General features: G+C 38.6%; 1 protein-coding gene across 1 annotated transcript in view; it reads left to right on the top strand.

Annotated features, from left to right (window-relative positions):
* Positions 1–459: 459 nt before the first annotated feature.
* syt3 (synaptotagmin III) overlaps positions 460–21,832 on the top strand; it is a 202,155-nt gene continuing 180,782 nt past the window's right edge. The window contains exon 1 of the mRNA XM_072443799.1: positions 460–593. The gene's annotated coding sequence lies outside the window, so the exon portion shown is untranslated. The remainder of the gene's footprint in view (positions 594–21,832) is intronic.

Below are 21,832 nucleotides of genomic sequence, written 5' to 3'. Positions count from 1 at the left end.
CTAAGGCTCTAAGGCTCTGAGGCTCTAAGGCTCTAAGGCTCTGAGGCTCTAAAGCTCTGAGGCTCTAAACAGAACTCACTTATGACGGCCTTTTGGCCTTTATGTGAAACCTGCTCATTTCCATGGAGATATTATCCCTGTATTAAACGCATGTATCTTGCATTTATTCAATCATAATATATGTTTTCTTTTAATAATAGAAATATAAATACACACATGGCCTCTCCACAGATCTGACCTGACATAAACAGGTACTGTCACTGTCACTGCATCTTGTGGCTTTTACACTCATGAAAAATAGAACCTGGACGTGCTTCATCTCACATTCCGTTGACCCAGTTTCAGCCTCAGCTCCATTTTGACGAAGCGTCTCTGTTTTCAGGCGCTGAACTTCAAAAAAAACGTCTCAAATTTGGCCGACGTTCTTGGCGTGTGACGAGCCGGTCCAGGGGCCCAAGCAGGACTAACCAAGCAGGGCTAACCAAGCAGGACTAACCAAGCAGGACTAACAGACAGGACCCGCTGCACGCCGTGAGCTTCATGTAGAGGTGCTTCAACATGGCCCAGACCTCCAGCACTCACACCATTTAGAGGTAAAACTGTGGAACATGAAAACTGTAGAACATGAACACTGTAGGACATGAACACTGTGGAACATGAACACTGTGGAACATGAACACTGTAGAACATGAACGCTGTAGGACATGAACACTGTGGAACATGAACACTGTGGAACATGAACACTGTAGAACAAGAACACTGTGGAACATGAAAACTGTAGAACATGAACACTGTGGAACATGAACACTGTGGAACATGAACACTGTGGAACATGAACACTGTAGAACAAGAACACTGTGGAACATGAAAACTGTAGAACATGAACACTGTGGAACATGAACACTGTGGAACATGAACACTGTAGAACATGAACACTGTAGAACATTAACACTGTGGAACATGAACACTGTAGAACATGAACACTGTGGAACATTAACACTGTGGAACATTAACACTATGTAACTTGAACACTGTGGAACATTAACACTTTAGAACATGAACACTGTGGAACACGAACACTAGAACATGAACACTGTGGAACATTAACAATGTGGATCATTAACACTGTAGAACAAGAACACTGTAGAACGTGAACACTGTAGAACATTAACACTGTAGAACATGAACACTGTGTAACATGAACACTGTAGAACATTAACACTGTAGAACATTAACACTGTAGAACATGAACACTGTGGAACATGAACACTGTGGAACATGAACACAGTGGAACATTAACACTGTAGAACATTAACACTGTAGAACGTGAACACTGTGTAACATGAACACTGTAGAACATTAACACTGTAGAACATGAACACTGTAGAACATGAACACTGTAGAACAAGAACACTGTGGAACATTAACACTGTGGAACATGAACACTGTAGAACATGAACACTGTAGGACATGAACACTGTGGAACATGAACACTGTGGAACATGAACACTGTAGAACAAGAACACTGTGGAACATGAAAACTGTAGAACATGAACACTGTGGAACATGAACACTGTGGAACATGAACACTGTAGAACATGAACACTGTAGGACATGAACACTGTGGAACATTAACACTGTGGAACATTAACACTATGTAACTTGAACACTGTGGAACATTAACACTTTAGAACATGAACACTGTGGAACACGAACACTAGAACATGAACACTGTGGAACATTAACAATGTGGATCATTAACACTGTAGAACAAGAACACTGTGGAACATGAACACTGTAGAACATTAACACTGTAGAACATGAACACTGTGTAACATGAACACTGTAGAACATTAACACTGTAGAACATTAACACTGTAGAACATGAACACTGTGGAACATGAACACTGTGGAACATGAACACAGTGGAACATTAACACTGTAGAACATGAACACTTTAGAACACAAACACTTATGAACATGAACACTGTAGAACATGAACACTGTGGAACATTAACACTGTAGAACATGAACACTGTGGAACATGAACACTGTAGAACATGAACACTTTAGAACACAAACACTTATGAACATGAACACTGTAGAACATTAACACTGTGGAACATGAACACTTTAGAACATGAACACTGTGGAACATGAACACTGTGGAACATGAACACTTTAGAACATGAACACTGTAGAACATTAACACTGTGGAACACAAACACTTATGAACATGAACACTGTAGAACATTAACACTGTGGAACATGAACACATTGGAACATTAACACTGTAGAACATTAACACTGTAGAACATGAACACTGTGGAACATGAACAATGTAAAACATGAACACTGTAGAACATGAACACTGTAGAACATTAACACTGTGGAACATGAACACTGTGGAACATGAACACTGTAGAACATGAACCCTGTAGAACATGAACACTGTGGAACATGAACACTGTGGAACATGAACACTGTAGAACATGAACACTGTGGAACATGAACACTGTAGAACATTAACACTGTAGAACAATAACACTGTGGAACATGAACACTTTAGAACATGAACACTGTGGAACATGAACACTGTGGAGCATTAACACTGTAGAACATGAACACTGTGGAACATGAACACTGTGGAACACGAACACTAGAACATGAACACTGTGGAACATTAACAATGTGGAGCATTAACACTGTAGAACATGAACACTGTGGAACATTAACACTGTAGAACATGAACACTGTGGAACATGAACACTGTGGAACATTAACACTGTGGAACATTAACACAGTAGAACATTAACACTGTAGAACAATAACACTGTGGAACATGAACTCTTTAGAACATGAACACTGTGGAACACGAACACTAGAACATGAACACTGTGGAACATTAACAATGTGGAGCATTAACACTGTAAAACATGAACACTGTGGAACATGAACACTGTGGAACATTAACACTGTGGAACATGAACACAGTGGAACATTAACACTGTAGAACATTAACACTGTAGAACATGAACACTGTAGAACAAGAACACTGTGGAACATTAACACTGTGGAACATGAACACTGTAGAACATGAACACTGTAGGACATGAACACTGTGGAACATTAACACTGTGGAACATGTACACTGTGGAACACGAACACTAGAACATGAACACTGTGGAACATTAACAATGTGGATCATTAACAATGTAGAACAAGAACACTTTAGAACGTGAACACTGTAGAACATTAACACTGTAGAACATGAACACTGTGTAACATGAACACTGTAGAACATTAACACTGTAGAACATTAACACTGTAGAACATGAACACTGTGGAACATGAACACTGTGGAACATGAACACAGTGGAACATTAACACTGTAGAACATTAACACTGTAGAACGTGAACACTGTGTAACATGAACACTGTAGAACATTAACACTGTAGAACATTAACACTGTAGAACATGAACACTGTGGAACATGAACACTGTGGAACATGAACACAGTGGAACATGAAGACTGTGGAACATGTACACTGTGGAACATGAACACAGTGGAACATGAACAATGTGGAACATTAACACTGTGGAGCATTAACACTGTAGAACATGAACACTGTGGAACATGAACACAGTGGAACATGAACACTGTGGAACATGAATACTGTGGAACATTAACACTGTAGAACATGAACACTGTGGAACATGAACACTGTAGAACATGAACACTTTAGAACACAAACACTTATGAACATGAACACTGTAGAACATTAACACTGTGGAACATGAACACTGTGGAACATGAACACATTGGAACATTAACACTGTAGAACATTAACACTGTAGAACATGAACACTGTAGAACATGAACACTGTAGAACATTAACACTGTGGAACATGAACACTGTGGAACATGAACACTGTGGAACATTAACACTGTGGAACATTAACACAGTAGAACATTAACACTGTAGAACAATAACACTGTGGAACATGAACTCTTTAGAACATGAACACTGTGGAACACGAACACTAGAACATGAACACTGTGGAACATTAACAATGTGGAGCATTAACACTGTAAAACATGAACACTGTGGAACATGAACACTGTGGAACATTAACACTGTGGAACATGAACACAGTGGAACATTAACACTGTAGAACATTAACACTGTAGAACATTAACACTGTAGAACATGAACACTGTGTAACATGAACACTGTAGAACATTAACACTGTAGAACATTAACACTGTAGAACATGAACACTGTGGAACATGAACACAGTGGAACATGAACACTGTAGAACATGAACACTGTGGAACATTAACACTGTGGAGCATTAACACTGTAGAACATCAACACTGTGGAACATGAACACAGTGGAACATGAACACTGTGGAACATGAATACTGTGGAACATTAACACTGTAGAACATGAACATTGTGGAACATGAACACAGTGGAACATGAACACTGTAGAACATGAACACTGTGGAACATTAACACTGTGGAGCATTAACACTGTGGAACATGAATACTGTGGAACATTAACACTGTAGAACATGAACATTGTGGAACATGAACACAGTGGAACATGAACACTGTAGAACATGAACACTGTGGAACATTAACACTGTGGAGCATTAACACTGTGGAACATGAACACTGTGGAACATGAACACTTTAGAACATGAACACTTTAGAACATAAACACTGATGAACGTGAACACTGTACAACATTAACACTGTGGAACATGAACACTTTAGAACATGAACACTGTGGAACATGAACACTGTGGAACATGAACACATTGGAACATTAACACTGTAGAACATTAACACTGTAGAACATGAACACTGTGGAACATGAACACTGTAGAACATGAACACTGTAGAACATGAACACTGTAGAACATTAACACTGTGGAACATGAACACTGTGGAACATTAACACTGTAGAACATGAACACTGTGGAACATGAACACTGTAGAACATGAACACTGTAGAACATGAACACTGTGGAACATGAACACTGTGGAACATGAACACTGTAGAACATTAACACTGTAGAAAATGAACACTGTAGAACATGAACACTGTAGAACATGAACACTGTAGAACATGAACACTGTGGAACATGAACACTGTGGAACATTAACACTGTAGAACATGAACACTGTGGAACATGAACACTGTAGAACATGAACACTGTGGAACATGAACACCGTAGAACATGAAAACTGTAGAACATTAACACTGTGGAACATGAACACTGTAGAACATGAACACTGTAGAACATTAACACTGTGGAACATGAACACTGTGGAACATGAACACTGTAGAACATGAACACTGTAGAACATTAACACTGTGGAACATGAACACTGTAGAACATTAACACTGTGGAACATGAACACTGTGGAACATGAACACCGTAGAACATGAACACTGTAGAACATTAACACTGTGGAACATGAACACTGTAGAACATGAACACTGTGGAACATGAACACTGTGGAACATGAACACTGTGGAACATGAACACAGTGGAACATGAACACTGTAGAACATGAACACTGTGGAAAATGAACACTTTAGGAACATGAACACTCTGGAACATTAACACTGTGGAACATTAACACTGTAGAACATTAACACTGTAGAACAATAACACTGTGGAACATGAACACTTTAGAACATGAACACTGTGGAACATGAACACCGTAGAACATTAACACTGTAGAACACTAACACTGTAGAACATGAACACTGTGGAACATGAACACTGTGGAACATTAACACTGTGGAGCATTAACACTGTAGAACATGAACACTTTGGAACATGAACACAGTGGAACATGAACACTGTGGAACATGAACACTGTGGAACATTAACACTGTAGAACATGAACACTGGAACATGAACACTGTGGAGCATTAACACTGTAGAACATAAACACTGTGGAACATGAACACTGTGGAACATGAACACTTTAGAACATGAACACTTTAGAACATAAACACTGATGAACATGAACACTGTGGAACATGAACACTGCGAAACATGAACACTGTAGAACATGAACACTGTGGAAATGAACACTGTGGAACATGAACACCGTAGAACATGTACACTGTAGAACATGAACACTCTGGAACATTAACATTGTAGAACATGAACACTGTAGAACATGAACACTGTGGAACATGAACACTGCGGAACATGAACACTGTAGAACATGAACACTGTAGAACATGAACACTGTGGAACATGAACACTGTAGAACATGAACACTGTGGAACATGAACACTGTGGAAAATGAACACTGTGGAACATGAAAACTGTGGAACATTAACACTGTACAACATGAACACTGTGGAACATGAACACAGTGGAACATGAACACTCTGGAACATTAACACTGTGGAACATTAACACTGTACAAAATGAACACTGTGGAACATGAACACAGTGGAACATGAACACTGTGGAACATGAACACTGTGGAACATGAACACTGTGGAACATGAACACAGTGGAACATGAACACTGTAGAACATGAACACTTTGGAAAATGAACACTTTAGGAACATGAACACTCTGGAACATTAACACTGTGGAACATTAACACTGTAGAACATTAACACTGTAGAACAATAACACTGTGGAACATGAACACTTTAGAACATGAACACTGTGGAACATGAACACTAGAACATGAACACTGTGGAACATTAACAATGTGGAGCATTAACACTGTAGAACATGAACACTGTGGAACATTAACACTGTAGAACTTGAACACTGTGGAACATTAACACTGTGGAAAATGAACACTGTGGCACATGAAAACTGTGGAACATCAACACTGTACAACATGAACACTGTGGAACATGAACACAGTGGAACATGAACACTCTGGAACATTAACACTGTGGAACATTAACACTGTACAAAATGAACACTGTGGAACATGAACACTGTGGAACATGAACACTGTGGAACATGAACACAGTGGAACATGAACACTGTAGAACATGAACACTGTGGAAAATGAACACTTTAGGAACATGAACACTCTGGAACATTAACACTGTGGAACATTAACGCTGTAGAACATTAACACTGTAGAACAATAACACTGTGGAACATGAACACTTTAGAACATGAACACTGTGGAACATGAACACTAGAACATGAACACTGTGGAACATTAACAATGTGGAGCATTAACACTGTAGAACATGAACACTGTGGAACATTAACACTGTAGAACTTGAACACTGTTGAACATTAACACTTTGGAGCATTAACACTGTGGAACATGAACACTGTGGAACATGAACACTGTAGAACATGAACACTGTGGAACATGAACACAGTGGAACATTAACACTGTAGAACATTAACACTGTAGAACATGAACACTGTGGAACATGAACACTGTGGAACATTAACACTGTGGAGCATTAACACTGTAGAACATGAACACTTTGGAACATGAACACAGTGGAACATGAATACTGTGGAACATGAACACTGTAGAACATGAACACTGTGGAACATTAACACTTTAGAACATGAACACTGTGGAACATGAACACTGTGGAGCATTAACACTGTAGAACATGAACACTGTGGAACATGAACACTGTGGAACATGAACACTTTAGAACATGAACACTTTAGAACATAAACACTGATGAACATGAACACTGTAGAACATTAACACAGTGGAACATGAACACTTTAGAACATGAACACTGTGGAACATGAACACTGTGGAACATGAACACAGTGGAGCATTAACACTGTAGAACATTAACACTGTAGAACATGAACACTGTGGAAAATGAACACTGTAGAACATGAACACTGTAGAACATGAACACTGGAACATGAACACTGTGGAAAATGAACACTGTAGAACATGAACACTGTAGAACATGAACACTGTAGAACATGAACACTGTGGAAAATGAACACTGTGGAACATGAACACTGTGGAACATGAAAACTGTGTAACATTAACACTGTACAACATGAACACTGTAGAACATAAACACTGTGGAACATGAACACAGTGGAATATGAACACTGGAACATTAACACTGTGGAACATTAACACTGTACAACATGAACACTGTGGAACATGAACACAGTGGAACATGAACACTGTGGAACATTAACACTGTGGAACATTAACACAGTGGAACATGAACACTGTGGAACATGAACACTGTAGAACATGAACACTGTGGAACATGAACACTTTAGGAACATGAACACTCTGGAACATTAACACTGTGGAACATTAACACTGTAGAACATTAACACTGTAGAACAATACCACTGTGGAACATGAACACTTTAGAACATGAACACTGTGGAACATGAACACTAGAACATGAACACTGTGGAACATTAACAATGTGGAGCATTAACACTGTAGAACATGAACACTGTGGAACATGAACACTGTGGAACATTAACACTGTGGAACATGAACACTGTTGAACATGAACACTGTAGAACATGAACACTGTAGAACATTAACACTGTACAACATGAACACTGTGGCACATGAACACAGTGGAACATGAACACTGTGGAACATGAACACTGTGGAACATTAACACTATGGAACTTGAACACTGTGGAACATTAACACTTTAGAACATGAACACTGTGGAACACGAACACTAGAACATGAACACTGTGGAACATTAACAATGTGGATCATTAACACTGTAGAACATGAACACTGTAGAACGTGAACACTGTGTAACATGAACACTGTAGAACATTAACACTGTAGAACATTAACACTGTAGAACATTAACACTGTAGAACATGAACACTGTGGAACATGAACACTGTGGAACATGAACACAGTGGAACATTAACACTGTAGAACATTAACACTGTAGAACGTGAACACTGTGTAACATGAACACTGTAGAACATTAACACTGTAGAACATTAACACTGTAGAACATGAACACTGTGGAACATGAACACTGTGGAACATGAACACAGTGGAACATGAAGACTGTGGAACATGTACACTGTGGAACATGAACACAGTGGAACATGAACACTGTAGAACATGAACACTGTGGAACATTAACACTGTGGAGCATTAACACTGTAGAACATGAACACTGTGGAACATGAACACAGTGGAACATGAACACTGTGGAACATGAATACTGTGGAACATTAACACTGTAGAACATGAACACTGTGGAACATGAACACTGTGGAGCATTAACACTGTAGAACATGAACACTGTGGAACATGAACACTGTGGAACATGAACACTTTAGAACATGAACACTTTAGAACACAAAAACTTATGAACATGAACACTGTAGAACATTAACACTGTGGAACATGAACACTTTAGAACATGAACACTGTGGAACATGAACACTGTGGAACATGAACACATTGGAACATTAACACTGTAGAACATTAACACTGTAGAACATGAACACTGTGGAACATGAACAATGTAAAACATGAACACTGTAGAACATGAACACTGTAGAACATTAACACTGTGGAACATGAACACTGTGGAACATGAACACTGTAGAACATGAACACTGTAAAACATGAACACTGTGGAACATGAACACTGTAGAACATGAACACTTTAGGAACATGAACACTCTGGAACATTAACACTGTGGAACATTAACACTGTAGAACATTAACACTGTAGAACAATAACACTGTGGAACATGAACACTTTAGAACATGAACACTGTGGAACATGAACACTGTGGAGCATTAACACTGTAGAACATGAACACTGTGGAACATGAACACTGTAGAACATGAACACTGTGGAACATGAACACAGTGGAACATGAACACTGTGGAACACGAACACTAGAACATGAACACTGTGGAACATTAACAATGTGGAGCATTAACACTGTAGAACATGAACACTGTGGAACATTAACACTGTAGAACATGAACACTGTGGAACTTTAACACTGTGGAACATTATTACAGTAGAACATTAACACTGTAGAACAATAACACTGTAAAACATGAACACTGTGGAACATGAACACTGTGGAACATTAACACTGTGGAACATGAACACAGTGGAACATTAACACTGTAGAACATTAACACTGTAGAACATTAACACTGTAGAACATGAACACTGTGTAACATGAACACTGTAGAACAATAACACTGTAGAACATTAACACTGTAGAACATGAACACTGTGGAACATGAACACTGTGGAACATGAACACAGTGGAACATGAAGACTGTGGAACATGTACACTGTGGAACATGAACACAGTGGAACATGAACACTGTAGAACATGAACACTGTGGAACATTAACACTGTGGAGCATTAACACTGTAGAACATCAACACTGTGGAACATGAACACAGTGGAACATGAACACTGTGGAACATGAATACTGTGGAACATTAACACTGTAGAACATGAACATTGTGGAACATGAACACTGTGGAGCATTAACACTGTAGTACATGAACACTGTGGAACATGAACACTGTGGAACATGAACACTTTAGAACATGAACACTTTAGAACACGAACACAGTGGAACTTGAACACTGTAGAACATGAACACTTTGGAAAATGAACACTTTAGGAACATGAACACTCTGGAACATTAACACTGTGGAACATTAACACTGTAGAACATTAACACTGTAGAACAATAACACTGTGGAACATGAACACTTTAGAACATGAACACTGTGGAACATGAACACTAGAACATGAACACTGTGGAACATTAACAATGTGGAGCATTAACACTGTAGAACATGAACACTGTGGAACATTAACACTGTAGAACTTGAACAATGTGGAACATTAACACTGTGGAAAATGAACACTGTGGCACATGAAAACTGTGGAACATCAACACTGTACAACATGAACACTGTGGAACATGAACACAGTGGAACATGAACACTCTGGAACATTAACACTGTGGAACATTAACACTGTACAAAATGAACACTGTGGAACATGAACACAGTGGAACATGAACACTGTGGAACATGAACACTGTGGAACATGAACACTGTGGAACATGAACACAGTGGAACATGAACACTGTAGAACATGAACACTTTGGAAAATGAACACTTTAGGAACATGAACACTCTGGAACATTAACACTGTGGAACATTAACACTGTAGAACATTAACACTGTAGAACAATAACACTGTGGAACATGAACACTTTAGAACATGAACACTGTGGAACATGAACACTAGAACATGAACACTGTGGAACATTAACAATGTGGAGCATTAACACTGTAGAACATGAACACTGTGGAACATTAACACTGTAGAACTTGAACACTGTGGAACATTAACACTGTGGAAAATGAACACTGTGGCACATGAAAACTGTGGAACATCAACACTGTACAACATGAACACTGTGGAACATGAACACAGTGGAACATGAACACTCTGGAACATTAACACTGTGGAACATTAACACTGTACAAAATGAACACTGTGGAACATGAACACTGTGGAACATGAACACTGTGGAACATGAACACAGTGGAACATGAACACTGTAGAACATGAACACTGTGGAAAATGAACACTTTAGGAACATGAACACTCTGGAACATTAACACTGTGGAACATTAACGCTGTAGAACATTAACACTGTAGAACAATAACACTGTGGAACATGAACACTTTAGAACATGAACACTGTGGAACATGAACACTAGAACATGAACACTGTGGAACATTAACAATGTGGAGCATTAACACTGTAGAACATGAACACTGTGGAACATTAACACTGTAGAACTTGAACACTGTTGAACATTAACACTTTGGAGCATTAACACTGTGGAACATGAACACTGTGGAACATGAACACTGTAGAACATGAACACTGTGGAACATGAACACAGTGGAACATTAACACTGTAGAACATTAACACTGTAGAACATGAACACTGTGGAACATGAACACTGTGGAACATTAACACTGTGGAGCATTAACACTGTAGAACATGAACACTTTGGAACATGAACACAGTGGAACATGAACACTGTGGAACATGAACACTGTAGAACATGAACACTGTGGAACATTAACACTTTAGAACATGAACACTGTGGAACATGAACACTGTGGAGCATTAACACTGTAGAACATGAACACTGTGGAACATGAACACTGTGGAACATGAACACTTTAGAACATGAACACTTTAGAACATAAACACTGATGAACATGAACACTGTAGAACATTAACACAGTGGAACATGAACACTTTAGAACATGAACACTGTGGAACATGAACACTGTGGAACATGAACACAGTGGAGCATTAACACTGTAGAACATTAACACTGTAGAACATGAACACTGTGGAAAATGAACACTGTAGAACATGAACACTGTAGAACATGAACACTGGAACATGAACACTGTGGAAAATGAACACTGTAGAACATGAACACTGTAGAACATGAACACTGTAGAACATGAACACTGTGGAAAATGAACACTGTGGAACATGAACACTGTGGAACATGAAAACTGTGTAACATTAACACTGTACAACATGAACACTGTAGAACATAAACACTGTGGAACATGAACACAGTGGAATATGAACACTGGAACATTAACACTGTGGAACATTAACACTGTACAACATGAACACTGTGGAACATGAACACAGTGGAACATGAACACTGTGGAACATTAACACTGTGGAACATTAACACAGTGGAACATGAACACTGTGGAACATGAACACTGTAGAACATGAACACTGTGGAACATGAACACTTTAGGAACATGAACACTCTGGAACATTAACACTGTGGAACATTAACACTGTAGAACATTAACACTGTAGAACAATACCACTGTGGAACATGAACACTTTAGAACATGAACACTGTGGAACATGAACACTAGAACATGAACACTGTGGAACATTAACAATGTGGAGCATTAACACTGTAGAACATGAACACTGTGGAACATGAACACTGTGGAACATTAACACTGTGGAACATGAACACTGTTGAACATGAACACTGTAGAACATGAACACTGTAGAACATTAACACTGTACAACATGAACACTGTGGCACATGAACACAGTGGAACATGAACACTGTGGAACATGAACACTGTGGAACATTAACACTATGGAACTTGAACACTGTGGAACATTAACACTTTAGAACATGAACACTGTGGAACACGAACACTAGAACATGAACACTGTGGAACATTAACAATGTGGATCATTAACACTGTAGAACATGAACACTGTAGAACGTGAACACTGTGTAACATGAACACTGTAGAACATTAACACTGTAGAACATTAACACTGTAGAACATTAACACTGTAGAACATGAACACTGTGGAACATGAACACTGTGGAACATGAACACAGTGGAACATTAACACTGTAGAACATTAACACTGTAGAACGTGAACACTGTGTAACATGAACACTGTAGAACATTAACACTGTAGAACATTAACACTGTAGAACATGAACACTGTGGAACATGAACACTGTGGAACATGAACACAGTGGAACATGAAGACTGTGGAACATGTACACTGTGGAACATGAACACAGTGGAACATGAACACTGTAGAACATGAACACTGTGGAACATTAACACTGTGGAGCATTAACACTGTAGAACATGAACACTGTGGAACATGAACACAGTGGAACATGAACACTGTGGAACATGAATACTGTGGAACATTAACACTGTAGAACATGAACACTGTGGAACATGAACACTGTGGAGCATTAACACTGTAGAACATGAACACTGTGGAACATGAACACTGTGGAACATGAACACTTTAGAACATGAACACTTTAGAACACAAAAACTTATGAACATGAACACTGTAGAACATTAACACTGTGGAACATGAACACTTTAGAACATGAACACTGTGGAACATGAACACTGTGGAACATGAACACATTGGAACATTAACACTGTAGAACATTAACACTGTAGAACATGAACACTGTGGAACATGAACAATGTAAAACATGAACACTGTAGAACATGAACACTGTAGAACATTAACACTGTGGAACATGAACACTGTGGAACATGAACACTGTAGAACATGAACACTGTAAAACATGAACACTGTGGAACATGAACACTGTAGAACATGAACACTTTAGGAACATGAACACTCTGGAACATTAACACTGTGGAACATTAACACTGTAGAACATTAACACTGTAGAACAATAACACTGTGGAACATGAACACTTTAGAACATGAACACTGTGGAACATGAACACTGTGGAGCATTAACACTGTAGAACATGAACACTGTGGAACATGAACACTGTAGAACATGAACACTGTGGAACATGAACACAGTGGAACATGAACACTGTGGAACACGAACACTAGAACATGAACACTGTGGAACATTAACAATGTGGAGCATTAACACTGTAGAACATGAACACTGTGGAACATTAACACTGTAGAACATGAACACTGTGGAACTTTAACACTGTGGAACATTAACACAGTAGAACATTAACACTGTAGAACAATAACACTGTAAAACATGAACACTGTGGAACATGAACACTGTGGAACATTAACACTGTGGAACATGAACACAGTGGAACATTAACACTGTAGAACATTAACACTGTAGAACATTAACACTGTAGAACATGAACACTGTGTAACATGAACACTGTAGAACAATAACACTGTAGAACATTAACACTGTAGAACATGAACACTGTGGAACATGAACACTGTGGAACATGAACACAGTGGAACATGAAGACTGTGGAACATGTACACTGTGGAACATGAACACAGTGGAACATGAACACTGTAGAACATGAACACTGTGGAACATTAACACTGTGGAGCATTAACACTGTAGAACATCAACACTGTGGAACATGAACACAGTGGAACATGAACACTGTGGAACATGAATACTGTGGAACATTAACACTGTAGAACATGAACATTGTGGAACAATAACACTGTGGAACATGAACACTTTAGAACATGAACACTGTGGAACATGAACACTAGAACATGAACACTGTGGAACATTAACAATGTGGAGCATTAACACTGTAGAACATGAACACTGTGGAACATTAACACTGTAGAACTTGAACACTGTTGAACATTAACACTTTGGAGCATTAACACTGTGGAACATGAACACTGTGGAACATGAACACTGTAGAACATGAACACTGTGGAACATGAACACAGTGGAACATTAACACTGTAGAACATTAACACTGTAGAACATGAACACTGTGGAACATGAACACTGTGGAACATTAACACTGTGGAGCATTAACACTGTAGAACATGAACACTTTGGAACATGAACACAGTGGAACATGAACACTGTGGAACATGAACACTGTAGAACATGAACACTGTGGAACATTAACACTTTAGAACATGAACACTGTGGAACATGAACACTGTGGAGCATTAACACTGTAGAACATGAACACTGTGGAACATGAACACTGTGGAACATGAACACTTTAGAACATGAACACTTTAGAACATAAACACTGATGAACATGAACACTGTAGAACATTAACACAGTGGAACATGAACACTTTAGAACATGAACACTGTGGAACATGAACACTGTGGAACATGAACACAGTGGAGCATTAACACTGTAGAACATTAACACTGTAGAACATGAACACTGTGGAAAATGAACACTGTAGAACATGAACACTGTAGAACATGAACACTGGAACATGAACACTGTGGAAAATGAACACTGTAGAACATGAACACTGTAGAACATGAACACTGTAGAACATGAACACTGTGGAAAATGAACACTGTGGAACATGAACACTGTGGAACATGAAAACTGTGTAACATTAACACTGTACAACATGAACACTGTAGAACATAAACACTGTGGAACATGAACACAGTGGAATATGAACACTGGAACATTAACACTGTGGAACATTAACACTGTACAACATGAACACTGTGGAACATGAACACAGTGGAACATGAACACTGTGGAACATTAACACTGTGGAACATTAACACAGTGGAACATGAACACTGTGGAACATGAACACTGTAGAACATGAACACTGTGGAACATGAACACTTTAGGAACATGAACACTCTGGAACATTAACACTGTGGAACATTAACACTGTAGAACATTAACACTGTAGAACAATACCACTGTGGAACATGAACACTTTAGAACATGAACACTGTGGAACATGAACACTAGAACATGAACACTGTGGAACATTAACAATGTGGAGCATTAACACTGTAGAACATGAACACTGTGGAACATGAACACTGTGGAACATTAACACTGTGGAACATGAACACTGTTGAACATGAACACTGTGGAACATGAACACAGTGGAACATGAACACTGTGGAACATGAATACTGTGGAACATTAACACTGTAGAACATGAACACTGTGGAACATGAACACTGTGGAGCATTAACACTGTAGAACATGAACACTGTGGAACATGAACACTGTGGAACATGAACACTTTAGAACATGAACACTTTAGAACACAAAAACTTATGAACATGAACACTGTAGAACATTAACACTGTGGAACATGAACACTTTAGAACATGAACACTGTGGAACATGAACACTGTGGAATATGAACACTGGAACATTAACACTGTGGAACATTAACACTGTACAACATGAACACTGTGGAACATGAACACAGTGGAACATGAACACTGTGGAACATTAACACTGTGGAACATTAACACAGTGGAACATGAACACTGTGGAACATGAACACTGTAGAACATGAAAACTGTGGAACATGAACACTTTAGGAACATGAACACTCTGGAACATTAACACTGTGGAACATTAACACTGTAGAACATTAACACTGTAGAACAATACCACTGTGGAACATGAACACTTTAGAACATGAACACTGTGGAACATGAACACTAGAACATGAACACTGTGGAACATTAACAATGTGGAGCATTAACACTGTAGAACATGAACACTGTGGAACATGAACACTGTGGAACATTAACACTGTGGAACATGAACACTGTTGAACATGAACACTGTAGAACATGAACACTGTAGAACATTAACACTGTACAACATGAACACTGTGGCACATGAACACAGTGGAACATGAACACTGTGGAACATGAACACTGTGGAACATTAACACTATGGAACTTGAACACTGTGGAACATTAACACTTTAGAACATGAACACTGTGGAACACGAACACTAGAACATGAACACTGTGGAACATTAACAATGTGGATCATTAACACTGTAGAACATGAACACTGTAGAACGTGAACACTGTGTAACATGAACACTGTAGAACATTAACACTGTAGAACATTAACACTGTAGAACATTAACACTGTAGAACATGAACACTGTGGAACATGAACACTGTGGAACATGAACACAGTGGAACATTAACACTGTAGAACATTAACACTGTAGAACGTGAACACTGTGTAACATGAACACTGTAGAACATTAACACTGTAGAACATTAACACTGTAGAACATGAACACTGTGGAACATGAACACTGTGGAACATGAACACAGTGGAACATGAAGACTGTGGAACATGTACACTGTGGAACATGAACACAGTGGAACATGAACACTGTAGAACATGAACACTGTGGAACATTAACACTGTGGAGCATTAACACTGTAGAACATGAACACTGTGGAACATGAACACAGTGGAACATGAACACTGTGGAACATGAATACTGTGGAACATTAACACTGTAGAACATGAACACTGTGGAACATGAACACTGTGGAGCATTAACACTGTAGAACATGAACACTGTGGAACATGAACACTGTGGAACATGAACACTTTAGAACATGAACACTTTAGAACACAAAAACTTATGAACATGAACACTGTAGAACATTAACACTGTGGAACATGAACACTTTAGAACATGAACACTGTGGAACATGAACACTGTGGAACATGAACACATTGGAACATTAACACTGTAGAACATTAACACTGTAGAACATGAACACTGTGGAACATGAACAATGTAAAACATGAACACTGTAGAACATGAACACTGTAGAACATTAACACTGTGGAACATGAACACTGTGGAACATGAATACTGTAGAACATGAACACTGTAGAACATGAACACTGTGGAACATGAACACTGTAGAACATGAACACTTTAGGAACATGAACACTCTGGAACATTAACACTGTGGAACATTAACACTGTAGAACATTAACACTGTAGAACAATAACACTGTGGAACATGAACACTTTAGAACATGAACACTGTGGAACATGAACACTGTGGAGCATTAACACTGTAGAACATGAACACTGTGGAACATGAACACTGTAGAACATGAACACTGTGGAACATGAACACAGTGGAACATGAACACTGTGGAACACGAACACTAGAACATGAACACTGTGGAACATTAACAATGTGGAGCATTAACACTGTAGAACATGAACACTGTGGAACATTAACACTGTAGAACATGAACACTGTGGAACATTAACACTGTGGAACATTAACACAGTAGAACATTAACACTGTAGAACAATAACACTGTAAAACATGAACACTGTGGAACATGAACACTGTGGAACATTAACACTGTGGAACATGAACACAGTGGAACATTAACACTGTAGAACATTAACACTGTAGAACATTAACACTGTAGAACATGAACACTGTGGAACATGAACACTGTAGAACATTAACACTGTGGAGCATTAACACTGTAGAACATCAACACTGTGGAACATGAACACAGTGGAACATGAACACTGTGGAACATGAATACTGTGGAACATTAACACTGTAGAACATGAACATTGTGGAACATGAACACTGTGGAGCATTACCACTGTAGAACATGAACACTGTGGAACATGAACACTGTGGAACATGAACACTTTAGAACATGAACACTTTAGAACACAAAAACTTATGAACATGAACACTGTACAACATTAACACTGTGGAACATGAACACTTTAGAACATGAACACTGTGGAACATGAACACTGTGGAACATGAACACATTGGAACATTAACACTGTAGAACATTAACACTGTAGAACATGAACACTGTGGAACATGAACACTGTAGAACATGAACACTGTAGAACATGAACACTGTAGAACATTAACACTGTGGAACATGAACACTGTGGAACATTAACACTGTAGAACATGAACACTGTGGAACATGAACACTGTAGAACATGAACACTGTAGAACATGAACACTGTGGAACATGAACACTGTGGAACATGAACACTGTAGAACATTAACACTGTAGAAAATGAACACTGTAGAACATGAACACTGTAGAACATGAACACTCTAGAACATGAACACTGTGGAACATGAACACTGTGGAACATTAACACTGTAGAACATGAACACTGTGGAACATGAACACTGTAGAACATGAACACTGTGGAACATGAACACCGTAGAACATGAAAACTGTAGAACATTAACACTGTGGAACATGAACACTGTAGAACATGAACACTGTAGAACATTAACACTGTGGAACATGAACACTGTGGAACATGAACACTGTAGAACATGAACACTGTAGAACATTAACACTGTGGAACATGAACACTGTAGAACATTAACACTGTGGAACATGAACACTGTGGAACATGAACACCATAGAACATGAACACTGTAGAACATTAACACTGTGGAACATGAACACTGTAGAACATGAACACTGTGGAACATGAACACTGTGGAACATGAACACTGTGGAACATGAACACAGTGGAACATGAACACTGTAGAACATGAACACTGTGGAAAATGAACACTTTAGGAACATGAACACTCTGGAACATTAACACTGTGGAACATTAACACTGTAGAACATTAACACTGTAGAACAATAACACTGTGGAACATGAACACTTTAGAACATGAACACTGTGGAACATGAACACCGTAGAACATTAACACTGTAGAACACTAACACTGTAGAACATGAACACTGTGGAACATGAACACTGTGGAACATTAACACTGTGGAGCATTAACACTGTAGAACATGAACACTTTGGAACATGAACACAGTGGAACATGAACACTGTGGAACATGAACACTGTGGAACATTAACACTGTAGAACATGAACACTGGAACATGAACACTGTGGAGCATTAACACTGTAGAACATGAACACTGTGGAACATGAACACTGTGGAACATGAACACTTTAGAACATGAACACTTTAGAACATAAACACTGATGAACATGAACACTGTGGAACATGAACACTGCGAAACATGAACACTGTAGAACATGAACACTGTGGAAATGAACACTGTGGAACATGAACACCGTAGAACATGTACACTGTAGAACATGAACACTCTGGAACATTAACATTGTAGAACATGAACACTGTAGAACATGAACACTGTGGAACATGAACACTGCGGAACATGAACACTGTAGAACATGAACACTGTAGAACATGAACACTGTGGAACATGAACACTGTAGAACATGAACACTGTGGAACATGAACACTGTGGAAAATGAACACTGTGGAACATGAAAACTGTGGAACATTAACACTGTACAACATGAACACTGTGGAACATGAACACAGTGGAACATGAACACTCTGGAACATTAACACTGTGGAACATTAACACTGTACAAAATGAACACTGTGGAACATGAACACAGTGGAACATGAACACTGTGGAACATGAACACTGTGGAACATGAACACTGTGGAACATGAACACAGTGGAACATGAACACTGTAGAACATGAACACTTTGGAAAATGAACACTTTAGGAACATGAACACTCTGGAACATTAACACTGTGGAACATTAACACTGTAGAACATTAACACTGTAGAACAATAACACTGTGGAACATGAACACTTTAGAACATGAACACTGTGGAACATGAACACTAGAACATGAACACTGTGGAACATTAACAATGTGGAGCATTAACACTGTAGAACATGAACACTGTGGAACATTAACACTGTAGAACTTGAACACTGTGGAACATTAACACTGTGGAAAATGAACACTGTGGCACATGAAAACTGTGGAACATCAACACTGTACAACATGAACACTGTGGAACATGAACACAGTGGAACATGAACACTCTGGAACATTAACACTGTGGAACATTAACACTGTACAAAATGAACACTGTGGAACATGAACACTGTGGAACATGAACACTGTGGAACATGAACACAGTGGAACATGAACACTGTAGAACATGAACACTGTGGAAAATGAACACTTTAGGAACATGAACACTCTGGAACATTAACACTGTGGAACATTAACACTGTAGAACATTAACACTGTAGAACAATAACACTGTGGAACATGAACACTTTAGAACATTGACACTGTGGAACATGAACACTAGAACATGAACACTGTGGAACATTAACAATGTGGAGCATTAACACTGTAGAACATGAACACTGTGGAACATTAACACTGTAGAACTTGAACACTGTTGAACATTAACACTTTGGAGCATTAACACTGTGGAACATGAACACTGTGGAACATGAACACTGTAGAACATGAACACTGTGGAACATGAACACAGTGGAACATTAACACTGTAGAACATTAACACTGTA

The sequence above is a fragment of the Eucyclogobius newberryi genome, unplaced genomic scaffold, assembly GCF_026437365.1.
Source record: "Eucyclogobius newberryi isolate DKJ021-1_F unplaced genomic scaffold, fEucNew1.0.hap1 SCAF_13, whole genome shotgun sequence".
Taxonomy (NCBI): Eukaryota; Metazoa; Chordata; class Actinopteri; order Gobiiformes; family Gobiidae; genus Eucyclogobius; species Eucyclogobius newberryi.
This window is presented reverse-complemented; position numbering and strand designations above follow the sequence as displayed.